At 31.0% G+C, this 18,905-nt stretch overlaps 1 protein-coding gene across 6 annotated transcripts in view; it reads left to right on the plus strand.

Annotated features, from left to right (window-relative positions):
• Positions 1–18,905, plus strand: part of LOC128676184 (protein unc-13 homolog B-like) — a 229,728-nt gene that overhangs the window by 163,719 nt on the left and 47,104 nt on the right. The window lies entirely within an intron of this gene.

Raw genomic sequence — 18,905 nt, forward strand, 5'->3', positions numbered from 1 at the left:
GTTGTAACTTTTTACACTTAAACTTTTCACAAACTTGTACTAACGGTCTGGGTTAATGTAAAAGTTTTTGTGAAGTAGTTCGAACTAGCACAGAATTTTCTAATGCCATAACTTTTGATCGACTATTTTATAACTGTCTTTCTGCTACCACGCACTAAAAGATATATTTTATTTTTAATTTAAATTATATTATGAAGTTTATACACTGAATGCTACGAAAGAGTAAATGCGTCGTAGCGTCGTAGCGTCGTAGCGTCGTAGCACCTGCTACGATTTACGCTACGATGGTGCTTCGCTTGATAAATGATCTGTTAATCTGCCTTAAGATGCTTGTTAATTCAATTTAATATCTGTTAAGAGGAGATAATGTTTATTCTCGTAATACACCTACTGATTTACATTAGAGTATTTTATAAAGCTCAAATTTATGACGCAGCAAATCTTTTTATTTGAAAGAAAAATGTTGTGGTTTTATTATTAATATAATTATCGACAGATTTATAATGAATAATAATTTGTATTAACTAAAATATAGTTTTGTTTTCTTTTCAATTATTTGTTTAATTTGAAAGAAGACTTAAAATATTTTATCTAATCGTATTTTGGTTAAAATTCATTCTACAAATATTCATCTAAATCGGTTGTTCAGCTGAAGAAATTTCAACTACTAAATTTACAAACAGACACAACTTTAAACTGACTAGATTTATTTCTAATATTAGATAAAATGATCGAATGCTTTTTCCTAAAATAAACTGATCCAATAAAATGATTTCGTTTGAAAATATACAACAAACATAGCTCCTTGTCACAAAAGTTTTTATAATTAATATGGCAACATTGAAAAATAATTTTAAAATCAAGTTTAAAAACATTCAAAATGAGACAATTCGATGACCGATTTTAAAATAATAATCACACGTTAGTTAAATACCTGTGAGTACATGATTTACGTAAATTATTTGTGAAATAAGTGCAGATAAGCATTGTCTATTCAACCATACCTAAATTGTCAAAGCTAGAAGGGATTCGAAAATCCCCGAACCACGGCAGGGGCGTGAAAGTTTAATATGTGTCCTACATACAAATCGGAAAAAGTTCTTATAATATAAGAATTCTAATATAAGTTTACTATTTTATAAAACGATTTATAACTCTTCGATCAAGGAAGATATTTTTAATGGTATTTTAACTTTTTAATGGACGTTTGAATTTACATGTGTTTTTCCAAATGAAATAAATGTACCTTTTTTAATTTTTCTTTTTGGACTTTTTTAAAATTGTTGTCTTGAATCAAAATAGTCGATTAGATTTAAGTCAAATCGATTTAAAGAACCTGGTTATAGTAACATTGTTAGCTTCTTATGGCGCGTAGTTCTTGCTTTAGTATAGAACCACTTCATACAGGTGAATCTGTGGATATCGTACGAGACGATGAAGGAAATGAAAACCTTGGCAGCTGATAGGTAACAATCTCCAGAGAGGGTTAAATTTTGTTATTTTATGTGGACATCGAACATGCGAGAATGAGAGAAATAGAGGGTAACTTTTAGTCATTTGAAACTGAAATTAATCCGCGTAACGGAATGTAAAAGGTTATTCAGTATCAATTTATTTAAGATTCTCAAACCAATTTAAATCAGCTATCAGAGATGCGATCGAAAGGGAGTGAATAAACAACCCTTTAGATTTTGCCTAAAAGGGTTGATTCTGACCTAAAGGGATTGCAGTTTACCGTATTCACTGAATTTACATCAAATCTGCAATCAGGTAAATTAGATTTACTATCTCATGGCTGACTGCTTTTATATAAACCTTTGATGTGGAGCTTACTTTCTCTCTTCTAAGTGTATTCCCGGTTTCTTCCTCAGCCGTTTAGCATCGGAGCCCAGGGTCCGATTTATTACTTTTGCGTCTCCACTCCGCGTGGTCGTCGGCATCCCTAGTTGGCATCCACTGGGATATGTGTATCTTATTGAATTTATATAACTTCACGTCACTTTTCTTAGATACATATATTTCTTGTAAAGCAAAATAATACGAAGTATTTATAATAATAAGGTTTTTATGGAATAATAAGTGCTACAATACACATCTATAAAAAATATTATTAAAGATATTGGCTGAATATAATTCACTTTTTGCTATGGAAAAAAAAAATTTAATACTTGAAGTACATAGTATAGTCGTTTTGTCGTAGTGTAGGTACTCGTTGTATCATTAAATTTGACGTCCAAAATACTACAATTTATTTTATAATGTAACTTATGTCACAAACGCGCCTTATAAATTAATATGAGCAGTCATATCACGTAAACCTTTGTACAAAATCCATTCTTCCTGAACGGTCCTCGGCTGAAGGACACAGTGACTGATTCCCGGAAGAACAAGGTCGCTGGTTGGATTAGATCGCCTTTTGTTCTCAAGTGTACCCCTGATTACGTTGACACTTTGTTGATGGTTTGTCTACAGAACTGTACTGACCGGAACGTTGTAAAATACGAGATATTTTATAAATAAAAAACAAAAATTGTATACCTATATTTTTTATATTAGCTTTATATGCACGAAATCTAATCTGTGAACAGTCAACCCTTTTTTTATAATTTTCGTTTTTATTAACGTATATATAGTGTAATAAAAACTGTTGTTATATTGTTTTACGATTTTCCAGTATTTAGTGAATTGAGAAAATAAAAAATAAGTTGAAAACATTACCTTAGGTAATATTAAAATTAAAAAAAAAAAAACGAAGCAACAACAACAATTAAACAAGACACGTTAAGTATTTTACTCGTTTTAATTTAATTTAACGCGCCTATTTAATAGATGATTTTTAAAGAATCAACAGTGAGGTGAAGAATTAAAAACTAATTTTCTTTTAATTTACTTTTAAAATAGAATAGAAATAATTAGAATGTCTGCAGCACTGAGTCATGCAATATACTGCGAGTTGCATCTGCAGCTGACATGAAAAACGCATATTAACGTCTGGCAAATGCAGTATTTGTAAGCATGAGATAGTTTCCTGCACTTGTGGTTGCATAACATTACTGTAAGAAGTGGCATGACTGCGCTAGTTCCTTTAACATGCAACTGGTGGATAATTGGGTATAAGAAATTACTCCACTTTTTACCGTATATTAAAATAGGTATTTTTTATGGTATTTAAAAGAAAATAAAGAAATATTTTCAAAGCGGACAAGTCGAACTTCTAATTTGGAACATTATGACTATTTTTTACTTCAAAAGAAATATTTTTTAATTTTTTTCTTCAAACTTTATGCCATCACTAACTGCGGCCCGGAGCTTCGCTCTCGTGGTGTGTGTTGGTGTGTTATGTGTTATCCTGGTTATATTCTACCCGTGTACCAAATTTCATAACAATCCGTCGAGTAGAATGTTACAAACATATACACATACATCCTTAGTTCTAAGTACACGAGTAGTCTTCTACTCGTGTACTTAGAACTATGTAAGGATATATACTAGTATACCTACAATCCTACATATTAGAGTATATACGAGTATAATCTTCTTCAACCATGTCTGTTAGTATATATAGGTATACTAAAAGTGTTTAAATAAAAATTTATTTAAAATCTTAATTGTCACTGATGATTGAGGACTCAACACTAAAAATTCTATAGTGCCTGTGAATTTGCAGCTGTGTGAATGAGAAGAAATCATAGGTTCATATAACAATGGCACCCATTTTCTTTCATATAAAAAATGTTCAGTTTTTGTCCAACTTACGAAGTTTCATATAGGCCAATATTCTCGTAACTTTTTGCTCGTCAACCGTCGTTAAATTCGTCGCAGTCAGCAAGTGATAAAAGATAAATACATAGCGGAGCCTTTGTCAGGTTTCCCAGACGTGGCGGTGTTTTGCTAATGTGGCAACTACTTGTCGTAGCCAATTAAAATTATGTTAACCTTTTTTCCTGACAATATTCAGCTTATGTGTGAGGTTCTGGACATTGAACAAAAGTAAATTTTCAAAATTTTAAGATTTTTTTCGTTTTTCAAGGTGTCACAGTTGAGATTACAACCTATATCATGAGAGAAAGAATGAAAGAGAGAACAAGAACAATTTGTAATTTTGTTAGAATACTAGAATTTCATTTATATAATAAATTATGTAATTGTTATATTTAAAATTATTATAATTATGTAATTAAGTATTCTAGAATATATTTTATTAGAACAGTAATATTAAAATGTTAAATGTTGATTTAGACCGTTCTATTTTAATGCTAAAATCACTGGCTTAAAAAATACCGTGATAAATTCAGAAACTCCTTCTTTTTTGAAGTCGGTAATATAGTATTAAAACAAAGGAACAGTCTGATTATTTAATTACATTATTATACTGCGAATAGTTAGCCTTTCAACCCTTTGTGTAAGAAGTTTTAAAACTGTAATTAATTAACAAAATATAATTATCTCAGAGAGAGAATTACTCTTATTTATTTCAAATCATATAATCCACTTAAAGCTTTCAATCAACAAAATGTTAATATTTCTGAATGCCTATTTCATGTTGCTTCATTAAAGGAGATTACATTTTCTTCCATTTCATCGTGAAAATATATAAAATTGAAGCTGTAAAAATCCTTATTTGGTAATTAATATCGCGCCTTTCAAAACTAATCAATAAACATAAACTCTGAAAAGAAATTTCGCTTTCACAAGATGAAATTGACACTAATGGATATTATTTCAGAGGCTACCACTAGGGGGTGGGAATCGGGGGAGAGGGGCGTGCCGTCTAGTGGTTGATTGATGGATGATTTGTGGGGCCATAATTAATGCCCTATGACCGGTTGGTCTGCTTGACAATTAGCTGTGTTGTGGTAGCCCTTTATAACTGGGTTGACTATTATCCATGGAATTAGTAGGTACTCCGGCGAAGTACTTACTAAATCCATGCTATTAATACACTGGAGCTGTATTTGTCAAATTTGACATATAAACCAGCGTCCTAATTAAGCGGCAGAGCGCAGTTAGACGCGATGTGACGTTGTGTATGTAGTTTTACGATTATAAAGAGATACGTACAAAGGTTTGACAGTGTCGGATCGTATCATTTCGCGCTGCTTTGTAATATGTTTAGTTTTCGTCGTAATTATTCGGTAATTTTCAGGATACATCGATGATGATAAAATATTAAATATGGTCATGAAATAAATACTTTACTACGTTACTTACTTACGTTACTAATAGTTTACTAACCGCCGATGTTGACTCCAGAATCGGTTCAATGTTATTAATAGGTAACTACAATATGTATTATACAATGTTTAATAACTATTAAGTACTTTCTATTTTCATAATCTCAGTCTTGTAGACTTAACACAAAAACAAACACAAGCAAACTTCCTGTAGCTGAGTCACACTGCTGGGCAAAGGGCTATTAAATTTATAATGAATTGAAAAGTATAAATTTCAAGTGAAAATTAGTAATTTAAAAATTTTACTTATTTCAGACTTTACTTAATGTTTCTGAAATATTAACCACCTACTTTTCCATTACAAAATGATCAAACTTAAAAACAAAAGAATATTTCCTCAACTCAAAGATATGATCCCGATTACACAAATGCTTTATTTTCGCCGGGAAGAAGTCGAGACGCTCCCTGACATTGAGTTGACATAGCCCTCGTTATAATTCCGATATTACGAACATTTCCCTTTTTTCTCCCCTTGGGAGCTCGACTCAAAACATAGCGACGCGAAGAATGTTGCTTTGCGCCCAACATCTATTTACAAGATAAATGTGCTTTCAATGAATGCTTTTTTGCTTTGTCGCCCGTGATTTAGGTTTCAGAAAAGTCATTTGAATAATCTTTCATATTATGTGACCTGTTATATACTGAAAAATATATTGAAGCGATTAAATTTATATTTTTAAATTGGTAGTAATGTAAAATAAAAATGTCAAAGTCATAAAAAAAATAGTAATTAAGATTTAAACTTTGAAATTTTGTAATCTTTTACATGTTTCCTAATCTAACAGATTTACACTATGACATGAATTCATTACGGCCAATTTACATTGAATTAAGTCGTCGTACTTCACCATAAAATGATTCGTGACCGCACCTCATTAGTGGAAAAAACCGGATCCCAGCAGTTACACCACAATGCCTCCCTCGGAACCAGCCAGAATTCTTTCTTCAATTCCTTTCCAGACCAGCCTTAACGAGAATCTAACATTTAAGTGCGACTGACAGCATTATTTCAAAAGGCATAGAATTCAATATCCATTGCTCTCAACAGCCACATTTTTCTTATTCTAAAATGAAACATTTGAACCTGGAATTCACTGCGTATTTACTGATTTTCATTTGTTTACCTCTGACGTCACTGTGACATAATTTGACATGACCCAATAAGTGGTTTCAGTGACCTACTTATACAGCTTGATAAATTGCTTTGGGAAAATATGTGAACGTATAATTTCCATTGCTTTTGAGAATGTGATCACCTGTTCCATTTTGTGTGAACATTAAATGACTTTTCGAAATGTTTCTTTATTAATATTACTTGAATTATTTGAATTTGAAGGTATGACGCCCAAACCAAGACGGATCGCGGAAAAAGTAGAATTTTGAAGATTTAACCATTATTTTACAGCCGGCCTCCTGTCTGATGTCAACCCTCTTTGGTCATGCTATTGTTGTCTATCAGATATTGACTACATTAACGGGAGGATATGGAGTGGTCCTATTCCTGGGCGGGGACCACACGCCTATTTATCGGATAAGAATCGCCTATTTCTTGGTCCATTTGTCTATACTAGTTCTTCTAAAAATATTTGACTAACGTTACTTTTATACGGTTATGCTATTTCTTTTATGCTTTTTTAGCACTAGTATCCTATTGATTTAGTAGATTGATAAAATAATGATTTTTTACTACTGAATTTAATATTATCTTATTGAAGTATGGAGCATCACAATCACGTGACTAGTCCTTAATTTAGCTTTTTTTAAATGTACCGTAATACGGTACTGCACATTTATTTACAAAAGATGAAATCATAACTAAAACTGCAAGGTATAATTCAGCACTTTTAACGGTCATAGTTATTTTGAACGCATAACTTATTGATTTACGACTAAAAAAACTTTATACCCTCTACTTTTATAGTGCGGTTAAGATAAATAACTCACAATGTAACACTTACTCGCGTGCGTAAGCTTACCTCCTGTAAAATCTATGAATTTTATAACTTGTAAGGCGAGACTTGCGTGTCGCCCGACACGTAATATAAGTTAGAACCACAGATTTGTTAAAGGTAGATATCGCATCTCCACAAAATGCTAAAGAACTGATTGTGAATGATATGATATACGATAAATACCGCGATATGCTCATAAACGCTGGTGTACATAAAGGTACTTTCGTATATTTTTATATAGTTTATTGCTGGAGACATATCTAAATCTACTATCTGTTATCTAAGGGAAGAAGTTGTTATAGAAACAAGTTTGTTTCCTATTTGTAAGTTTTATATTTAAACTGTTATTTGTGTACATCATTATATATTACTAAAAGTCAACTGCCGCGTCTGTGTGTCTGTCTGTTTGTGATAAACTCAAAAATTGGTGACAAAAATGATTTTCATACGGTTTTCACCAATAGATAGTGTGATTCAGGGGAAGGTTTAGTGGTATAATTTATTATGTTTTTTACGCGAGCGAAGCCGGGACGGGCCTCTAGTAAATAATAAAGAAATCACGTCCTACAGTTAAATGTAAGAGACTCGCTGCTATGTCTACTTCATAGAAATAGAGTACTTCAACACGTAAACGATATCTGTCAAAATATAAATCTATGGTAAGAGCACAATAAACGATAAAAACTTGGCCACTCACGGCCCGGGAATTCAGTGGCTCACGATTGTCCCTCCTAGTGTATTGAGCTAAACTTTGTTAATACAGTCTCGAGTAAGAGATAAATTGCGTGTTATGAGTTTGTGAGTTCACCATCTTCTACAGAATAGGTTCGTGAGTGCTGTTGGATGTTTCTGACAGAATTATGTGCTTTCAGCAAATCGGGATATATATTATTTTATTTATATTTAGCAAATCAATGAATAAACCTGATTTTATAAGTACTTTTTATAGACTAATATTTCTTCATAAAATAAAAAAATAAATCGTTTGTTAGTGCTTTTTCTGTCTTTGTGTTTTATTATCCTATTTCAAACAAAAAAAATGGCAGTTCTAAATGCATCGGAACAAAATATTCTGTTTTTTTCACATGTACCTATCATAAAAATGTAGATCACGCACGGATCTGATTACAAATTGAACTTGGCTTCTCGCTGGATGCTTTCATCTTTCATGTCGAATTCATAATACAATATTAATATTGGCGGTAAGAATTGAGCAAAATATTGAACGTGAGATATTTTCTCAGTCGACTTTTATTAATTCGAGTAGATATGAAAATTGATGGACCTGAATTATTTGTGTTGTCCTTATTTAAATATTTATACATAACACATGAATATTTTTAAATTACGATCACGATAAAATTACGGTAAATTGCAGTTTAAAATTATAAGCGTCATAGGTATTATTATTTTTTATTTAAGTAAATTAATTTCAATTCAATTTGTAAAGTTATAATACTACTGAAATGAATTGATACGATGAATTAGACCTAAATTGCGTTATATCTTGGACCTCATATACTAATGAGGGCCAAGATATAACGCAAATTGGAAATTTACGTAATGCTTTATCGAAAACGTTACGTCATTATTATCTACTAAGTGACGAACTTAACACAATTTAACATTAGTTTACTTATTAGGTGTTCTAATCCTATTGAGGATTCGTTCTTAGTTCTTTATATTCCAAGTATGAATTCTTACAAATTATTATTGACGAATTCCCATTATTGTCTTCCCTTCGCAAGTTAGGTTATTATATTTTTTTCGGTTTGAAAAAATAGGTTTGGAAATTACTACAAAAAAACATCTATTTTTTTATTTAATCATAAAATTTTGTTATATATATATATATCTATGTAACAAAATTTTATGATTAAATAAGATAAGCTACTTATAAGACATAACATAGCTACCTATTATAACTTTTGTTGTCTCTTTTATTTAACATTTAAAGGCAATAATTGTTATCTAACATTTGTTGTACACGCTGGATTGAAACCTTGAGGGGTAGCTTTTTTACTTATTAAACTAACCCCGCTGTTATTAGACGCTTGCGTTTAAAACTCGGACTAAACCTGTCCTATATAAATTAATGGTTTTCCTCAATCGGTTTGCTGTGTAACGTCTATGAATTAGTGAGGAGGCCATGGGCGTCGACGGAAACCTAAATGAAGTAATATCGATGTTCTGCGTTCTTTAACTCAGCGTAGTGGTTTGCTCACTTGGCTTGCGATTACAGAGGTTAAGCAACTTTTGCAATGGTCAGTTATGGGATGGGTGACCAAAAAAGTTTTATTTTTTACACTTTGGGCTGGGACAAGCAGCATTACAACATTACATTTTTTTCATTCGCTTCTAGAACAGTATTGTAGCACTTTTGCAAGCAAGTGGTAGACACTGATTATGCTAATAGTGGCGTATAGTCTGGTCCTCACTATGTAATGGGCCAATGCACTGGGCCAACGAGACCTCATTGGCCCTAGAATAAATAATTTGATTGTTGCCAATATCCGAAGAGCTTGAAAAAATTTTCGTTCTATTTATCCTCAATAAAATCTCAATTTTTATGCACTTCCATAAAACTATTCCGTAAACGTAAAATTTTATTATTTAAATAGTTGATAACGTAGTAAATTTTCATGATTCTGTCACGATTTATTTTACGACTTTGATGAACCACTAAACTGATGAATGATCATAATCTTCAGTACTTGATGTACAATATTTGTTGTTCTAAACTAGTAGTTATAAAATCTTTCGAACTCTAGGAATTAAGTTAAATGGTGCAACATCCATCTATATGTATATCCAAAGATTCGTTATTGTGAATAAATTGAGGATTTTTTATATTTCAACCAATAAGGTCACGCCGCCGTTCGTCTCGCCGGATCCATGGGCCGTGAAAAAAATCTGCTCGTAAAAAAGGGTTATATATTTAGTATGAACGTTTGTTCACACAACAACCGACGCGGCGGCGGCTGAGATCCATCATCTGAAATTGACGAATAGGTGTGCAAAGTTGTAGGCCAAGAATTGTTGTTAAACATTTTGAACACATTTAATGTTGCTAATAAAATGTAATAAATACATCGCAGGTATGAATGTTGAAGTAGAGGGGAGGGCTATGCCCAGCATTGGGATACAGCAGGCTAATAAAATAACATGTCTATGTAAAGATTAATTTTGAAGAAGATAAAAGTTGGAATGGTTTTCTTATTTCAGATTTGGCAGCTTGAATATTTCCAGTTAGCATCACAAAAGACGTGAATTTTAAATGCAAATTACTCCAAAGTTAGTTTAGACTACTGAAGTAATTTTGTTAGCGTTTTGCATATGAATAAAAAATAAGAACTAGCGATTTTTTTAAATGAAATTATTCTGATCGCAGAAGTCGGGAACATCAATACTTGATAGTTGACGTTGACAGTTAATTTGACATCGACTAGATATAATATAGAAGTAGGGTGCGTTCTATATTCAACAAATAATTTAAAAAAATAAAAATTATCACTACTTTCTCTGATGCTTTACATCCGTACTTAAAAATATTATGTGTTATCAGAATAACCAACTGTATTGGATGTAGTGCCAATTCTATGGCAACTTCATTTTGAAGTATAGCATTAAAATACTTAAATAGAATATAGCGTAGCTTCGTTCACTTAAAAATGATTCTATAATTACGTTGACTGTAGACAAAATTAGAATTTAATTTGCCTTGCATCTTTAAGGGTTCGCTTAAAAGTCGAAAAAAGTAAAGAATTCATTAATCTTATTAGCCCGGCGCTTTTGTTGACCCTGTTCTGTCTTTCAAGAGCTACTCTATGTAATTTATTTTGATGTTATATTTCCTCGTTGTATCAAGCATAGCCTTTTCATTAAGTAGAGTCAACATGAAAAGCAAATGTTTATAATTAATTAGGATTTGATTCAATATTTTTCATTGACCAATGGTAATATTTATAATGGTAATATTTATGAATAAAGGTATGTCTTTAATCGGTGCAAGTAAACTGCAAAAATAAAAAAAATATTATTTAACTTTAAATCCCCTTTAAACACAACTTACTATTCAAAATACTACAAACTCGAATATAATAAAAATAAATAAATATTAAATACTCAAATAATCATTACATGTATATATAGTATATATAATAGTAGAGGAGTTATTTCGAATTTCCGTTAAAATGTACCTATGTTCGAATTTCCATTTTCAGTGATGTATACGCGACTGTCATAATAGATATTAGACATCTTTGACTGACAAATTTTGCGGGTTTAATATTGGGTTGGGTTTAGGTTAGGTTTGCGCCCCTGTCAGGTGGGTCGCAGGTGACTAGACTGATGATCTCGGGTTCAGACGATATCTGTTTTCTATTAAGTGTTTTGAAAAGTGAGTTACACCCAGGTAAATTAGATCGATTTTAGGTACTCTCATTTATTTAAATGATTAATTTTACATTTTGCCAGTAATCAGTTAAAAAATTACACAAAATTGTCGTCAAGTTAATGGATGATAGTTATTTTAAATTGACAAAATTATTTCACTAATACAGACAAAGTATCAGTTACGAGGTCGACAGAGCCTTGAAGTCGAAAAATGAAGTATAAAAAAATGAAAAGAATACATTAGATTCAAATGTGAAAGGTGTGATAGTGTATCTAATTTCACCCATAAAGTTTGTATTACGGTGAGACACGATAATGTTCACTATGGAAAATGGTAATGTTTGGTACTTATCATTAGTATTTTTCATAGAAAAATACGGGTCTTTGTTCAAAAGAACGGTGTCACAAAAGTGATCGTAAAGGTTGAATCAATCGCATAAAAAATATTTTACTTAAATTTGAAAAGTTTGCAAAGAATATACAACTGGAGTAAGGCTAGGGGCACCAAGTCTGAAATTCTACAAAGCAATCAGAAAATGAATATTTTACTCACAATTTAAATATGAATGATGCAACCTTAATCAAAATGATGCAGCAAAATTTACGAAACTTGAAACAGGGGTGTGAAAAACTTTTCTACTGAATGAAATGGACATGACTCGACTAATGTCGAAGCGAGTACAGCCGCGTACAGAACTGTTATGTTGACGATCGAAGGTACACTTAAGCACAAAAGTCCGCATTTGTACCGCGTTCCGAGCCGCCATCGCCTGTTTGAATAGTCTTTGTAGTAAAAATGTGATGGAATTTTTAATATCTGCACCTATTTTTCTTTCTGATTTCCTTCTCTTTGTTCCTTGTTCCTACTCTGTTCGCAGTGATATTGTTTACTATTTTAGTGTTATATAATGAATATTCATTATAATTCATCATAATCGGTCTTTGCCCAGCAGTGGGACACTGAAGTAGGTATACAATTAGTTGTTGCTTGCAGCTCCGCATAAAGTAGTCCACGTTTGACCTTGCGTCATTAATTACGTTTCTTTCACTATCGGCCCAGAATGGTTTAGCCACGAAAATGTGACAGACAGACATTCACATTTATATTATTAATGTCTAAGCATGGATTGCACATAGTACAAATAACTCGGTTAAAACGATCCGGTTGAATCGATTCTTACTAAACCCAAACGAATGTTCCAAACATACCTATATATTATTCAAAGCGTTTGTTAGGCGTTCAATAACCATCGTATGTTGATTGAAATTTTTGGGTCGGAATATAGGTCAGTATTTTTAGCGACATATCTATGTCTCATATATTTCGGTTAGTGTCGTAATTATGAAATTTTATGTAACAAAAGTGATTATTAGCTTACGCAATATCGTAAGTATTTTTCCAGTTTTACTAGAGAATTACGGGATTTTTAATATATAAAAATCTATGTACTAAATTTCTATGTCCAGTAATTTTACCTGAGTGTTGTCTGTCAGTCGTTAACAAACGAATGACAAGTATGAAAAAAAAATTCTTTAACTTTCAAAGTAGAAAATATCAAGTGTTATATTTTAAGTCCAGTTCTAACCTGCACATAATATTGTTATCGTGAGTAAAACCCATGGAGTTTTTACTCGTTAACCGAGTGTGGAGTTCAAAGCGTTTTATTGACCGCTTTTAATTGCGGCTATACGTGAAACTTGTATTGTCGCCATAAATTACTTGATATACTTAGTTCTATATTTCACTCAATACTACACGTGCTACTAGTTGCGTCTTCTGGCTCTGTTCTCATAGTAAGTTTGAGATAAATTGTAACTTTAAATTTCATCAACAATTCATCGAAAATCTTATCTGAAGTTTCGCATTTTTTATTAAAAATGATTATATAGAAGTAAAATACTCTTAATTTTTACTTGGCCTGATCAAAAATGTTTTTTATGCTTAATAATGTATGACTACAATTTATGACAAGGAATACCTATTTGAATATAATATTTAATTTTGAAACTATCGGATTTGCAACTCTTAAAAAATCTGAATTGTCACCACAGATTTAATTAAAGGCCACTGCAAACTAAAACTTTAATTAAATTAAGTCACTTCTGTTCTTTGTTACTTGCTTGTGCCAGTTTTAATATTTAAAAAGTTGTCGACAGAATTTCAGCCAGCATTTGTGTTAAGTTACTGTAACAATACTAATTGTTTCTGTGTAAAGTGCCCTTGTTTTGCTCTGTGCTGCAATAATTAATTCATTTTCAATTAGTTGTTTTTTTTTCTGAATTATAATGGCCAGTATTTAGTATATTGGATATGGATGTTATTTGAATTATCTTTCTTTAAATTATTCTATTGTAACTCGAAATCAAATTAGTTGATTTAATATTTTCATTGACTGATTAAGCAAATACGCTTAGCTTATCATACTTATAATAGGCCAATATCTATCATACTAATATTATAAATGCGTAAGTTTGTGAGGATGTGTATGTATGTTTGTTACTGTTAATTTTAAAAAATAGTAATGTTACAAAGATAAAATCTAATTTATAAAAAAATATAAAAAAGACGTGATTTTTTTAATACATATTAGGTATTTAAATGGGTAGTTTGTGCAATAGAGTATAAATAAATGAATAAAATAAATCATGGTTTGAAATACTTTTTAACTTCAGAAAAAGTTACGTCACCTCTACTCATACAAGTCCTTTATAATATTGTTACATACATAAATATGGTAATAGGTGTCTATTGAATACTATACGGCAAGTTAGACAAACATATTATTCTTTATATTTATAAGGCCATGCTAGTCAAAGGCAGTCTAGTAAGGAACAACCATCTGTGCGGAACTTGGCGAAATGCCAACTAAACCTTTTTGCCAGTCATAACATTACGTATCCTATCTCTCACATGTTTGAGAGTCTGTTATCACTTGTGATGTCAACCTTCAATCGATATTTTATCGATATGTAGCCGTATCTGCTAACAGCCACATTTTGAATTTTGCTTTGATGAGAGCGAAATGACATGCAGAATAGAAAACTAACTTTGTTTCTTCAATTTTAATTATAAAGAACTGCAAAATTGTTATATTAATTTAAAATCTTTTTTTCATAAAATAATCATTTCACAACGATATGAAGTATAATAGATTGAGAGAGAAAACTTATCCATTTTACAAAATTAATAAGTTTTCTCATCTGGGCGTTTTCTGACTTATTAGATAGTGACGTTGTTATAGCTGAGTGTCTATACTCTTGCTTGCTGGCTTGATGTTGGGCCAATATAATTCCATAGTTCACATCGCCAATTTAACACGTAAACTATAACATGCCCAAACTATTGTCTTGCTCTAAATAAATATTTTTACAATATTGATCATGATATTTGTGATAATCTGATCAAGATGGCTGGAAGAAGATTTGATGAGGAAACTAAAAAATACTTGATATTAATGAAACACAAAAACCTAAAATTCATAAAAATATATTTATATTATTTATTTACCAACCAAGTGTTACAATTTTAAAGTCATTACAAATAATGCTTAGTAAAATGAACTTATTTATTAGTATGAGACAATACTACATTTGAAAACAATTTAAAAAAAATAAACTAAATTAAATTAAAAATTAAAACTAAATTATAAATACTAAATAAACTATACAAATTATCTGAACAAATAAAAAAAGGTAAAGAGCACCAAAAATGAATTCCCATAGAGACAATCACACAGTAATTGGGTGGTTATTGTTGCTCAGCGAGGCAAACTGAACATCTGCACTAAAGTTGACCCAGTGCCAACAGATGCAGTTTTGCAGCTCGTTACAATATTCACATGCATCACAGATTATTGCAATCGACATAAAAAAGTGAGATTCAAAAGTTTAAATCTAAATTTAAATATACAATTAATTAACATTAACTAATATTATTTGAGATCATGAAAAAGAAATGAATGAAATTTTAGAAATGAATTGTCATTTTAAAATCTATTAATTTCTTTAATATTATAAATGTATTTTTTAATCAAACAAGATTTTCTATAATTCTAGGAGATAGTTTCATATGTTTTTCTAGATATATTTTCTGTTATGAAGTGCCAACACTAAGGTAGTTCCAACATTTGAACATGTGCCAATATCTGCTTCTTCCCAAATAATGGCACATTTTTCATTCCTTAAGTAAATTTATAGTCTTTAGCATCACCCAGTTGTTAAATGCCTTCATTGTTTTGTAATATGGTACCTAATGAGTATTATTATGTACGGAATTTAATTAAAATATTATATTCAATGATAATGCCGTACTACTTACTAGCTATAATAGCTTATCCTATTTGTTGAGGGGATTACTTCGTTTTCTTTCTTCTTCTCATACGTCCTACCTACTCTTCCTCTTCTATCGTAAATAACTTTTTAAATATTATATTCCATTATTTATTTCAATAGCTTCTATATACCTATACTTGTTTTAAAAGTTAAAAGTTTCCACAAGTAAAGCATCAATTTCGACGTAAACTTTATTTTTTTTATTATGGAAAATAGTTACTCTTAAAAAATAAAAAAATGTTATAAGCCACCTCATTACAGTGGCTTGTTATCAAACAATTGAACATCAGTTGAACTGCAGCCAAGCTCCGCTGCCTTTGCTGATCAAAAAATATTTTTTACACTACAATCCTCGAGTGTTGCGACTTTGCCAGCAGATTACTTCTCATAATGAATATCTAAATGAAAAATATATTTTTCATTTGCGTGTAAACAGTTTTTATATTTATCCAAAGATTTGAATTTGCTTTGGATGTTAAATATATTCTAAAAAAATCTATAAATACTTAAATATATTTTAGATAAGTACATAATATACAAAAGTTAAAAATACTTAAAAACGTAATTCGTAAACTATTATTTAAAGCAAAAATGACTAAGTTTTAGGCAATATAAAGAAACATTCCAATTTCAAATTTAATGGTACAACAATTTGTCAAAAATGACACAGCCACAGGTGATGTATGAAATTCTGGCGGATTTTGTGCAATGACAAGTGGACTCACGGGGATTACCAAAACTTGGCACTGGCATGTTACAATTTACACAATTTGTGTTCTTTATGATTTAAATACCGAATTTTCAATCCGAGGATTGCGATTTCAGGTGCTCTATGTTTTATGAAGCATTTTAGCCAGTTATTTCTCTTAATATAATTACGCTTTACGAAATTATAAAAAAGTTTATACTTAACAAAGATTATCATGTCAACCTATAATATATAATACAATATAATCTAGCAAACAAACTTCATAAACAAAATTTAAACTCGGTGAATTGAACTGTTACAAAGCAAATTGCTGATTTAATTTCCTCTATATTTTATACCGTGCAATATATAAATTTAATGACATTTTTTCAATCGACTGAACCTCTTATGTAACAAGTAAAGCTTACGGCGCAACAAATCCTGCAACGAATAAATGGGGGAATGTTCCCGTAAATCCGTCCAAACATTAGTAGGAATTTATATCCTAACCAAAATCGTATGGATATTGAGAGCAGGTTTCAACGATTGATGTATTTATAAAATAGATATAAAATAAAAATAGTATTGCAAAATAGGCTTCGACTATAATGATATTTACCAATACGCGTTTAGAAGACATGAAAATTAAATGAAATTACTTGTGATACTAATTACCCGGATTCGAAATTTATTTATAGATATAATTATATGGGAAGAAGAAAACTCATTCATATACAGTCAGCTATGGTTGAATATATATATATATATATATAGCTAGTAAGACATAAATCAGAAATGCACCAGCGACATAATGTGACCTATAATGTTCTTAAAAAGTGGAACCGAGCCAAAACTGGCGAATGGCTCTAAGAAATACAGGTAACGTAATGTAAAGAACTGGCAACCTCACTCATTTCAAATGAAACATTCTTTAAACAGATTCCATTTTCAAACAAGAAGCGTTTATTCGACGGAATTTCTTTAATACTTCCTCAACGGAGTGCGGGCTACAAATCCAATTAGTGTTGGGCAAAAGTTGGCTGGTTTTGGCCAAATTCCAACCGTTTCAATCGACTATTGCCGTTCCGGCTAAGGCATTGCTACTAATTTAGTTTAGCATCGTGACATGGAAGACAATGCTTAGTGATTACTCTGTGGTCGCCTCGACAAACTGAAGTGCGGTTTGAGGTTTCAGTTTACTGCTAAAGGAGCTGTTTATTAACTTTAAGAAGATTCAGTACCAGACGCTTAAGTTTTTATGTTACTATTTATCTTGCAAAGTAAACTTTGATAAAATAGGTTTGCTAAATATACATTCGTATACATTTTTTATCTTTGAATTCAGAAACAGTCTTCAATTTGATAAACTGAAATAAATTTTAAACAAAATATATTTTCTACGTTTTTCTTGATTCGTAATGGATTCTCTTCTTCTCTACTTTTCATCAATGTCATTTGTTGGCGTCCCAATGCCTAATGCAATCCCCTTTAGAATTTTATAGCAAAGGTCAATGTCAGTTATAAAATTAATATACATAAACGGTCTGTAAGATCATTGAGATTTATGACGCCATCAAAACTTTCAAGAATTTATTCAGAGATTTTTAAGTAATGCCCGGTCGTTAGCCATAAAAATGAGAATAGGCGGTCTTTTTTTTTACTAGGTATGTATTGCCTCAATTCTGTGCACTTTATCCAGTTGTAGGCAATCAAAAGAGAAGTATTTTATATTTTTTTTTATCGAATAATAGAAAAACGATGAATGGTGTGAATGTATTTCGAAAAAAATACAAAATAAGATTTCTTCTCCAAAGAAAAATACTTCTATTCAAATTCTGTGTCTTCCACCCTATATCTCTGTCTTACTCATATCTCGCTTGCTCAATCGAGGGTAAAGAAAAAAGGCATACCAAAGATTAAAACGAGCGAACATGCTTCTTATTATTCTTGAGGGTATTATGAACGGCGTTCCAAATTACTTTATATTTGTTGGCGAACAAAAACAATGGCCCATCTGACAAATACCGAATAAATTTTGTCTTGCTCCGTTTTTAGACGAACATTTAGATATTTGGAGATGTTAATTAGCGATTTTGTTTTACACGAAGAAATTGACTTCGGCTACTCGGCCATTTAAATTTCGACCACTGGCCAAGTTTGACATATAGCAGAAAAGTCAGAAGTGGGATTACACCAAAAAACTGAAACGTTATATACTATAACGTCATAATTTTTATCTAACATTTGTAGATATTTGAATGTCTCCTCAAAGTAACTAATCTTATTTCATATCTATCAATAAAT

The sequence above is a fragment of the Plodia interpunctella genome, chromosome 15 (assembly GCF_027563975.2).
Source record: "Plodia interpunctella isolate USDA-ARS_2022_Savannah chromosome 15, ilPloInte3.2, whole genome shotgun sequence".
In the NCBI taxonomy this organism is placed as follows: Eukaryota; Metazoa; Arthropoda; class Insecta; order Lepidoptera; family Pyralidae; genus Plodia; species Plodia interpunctella.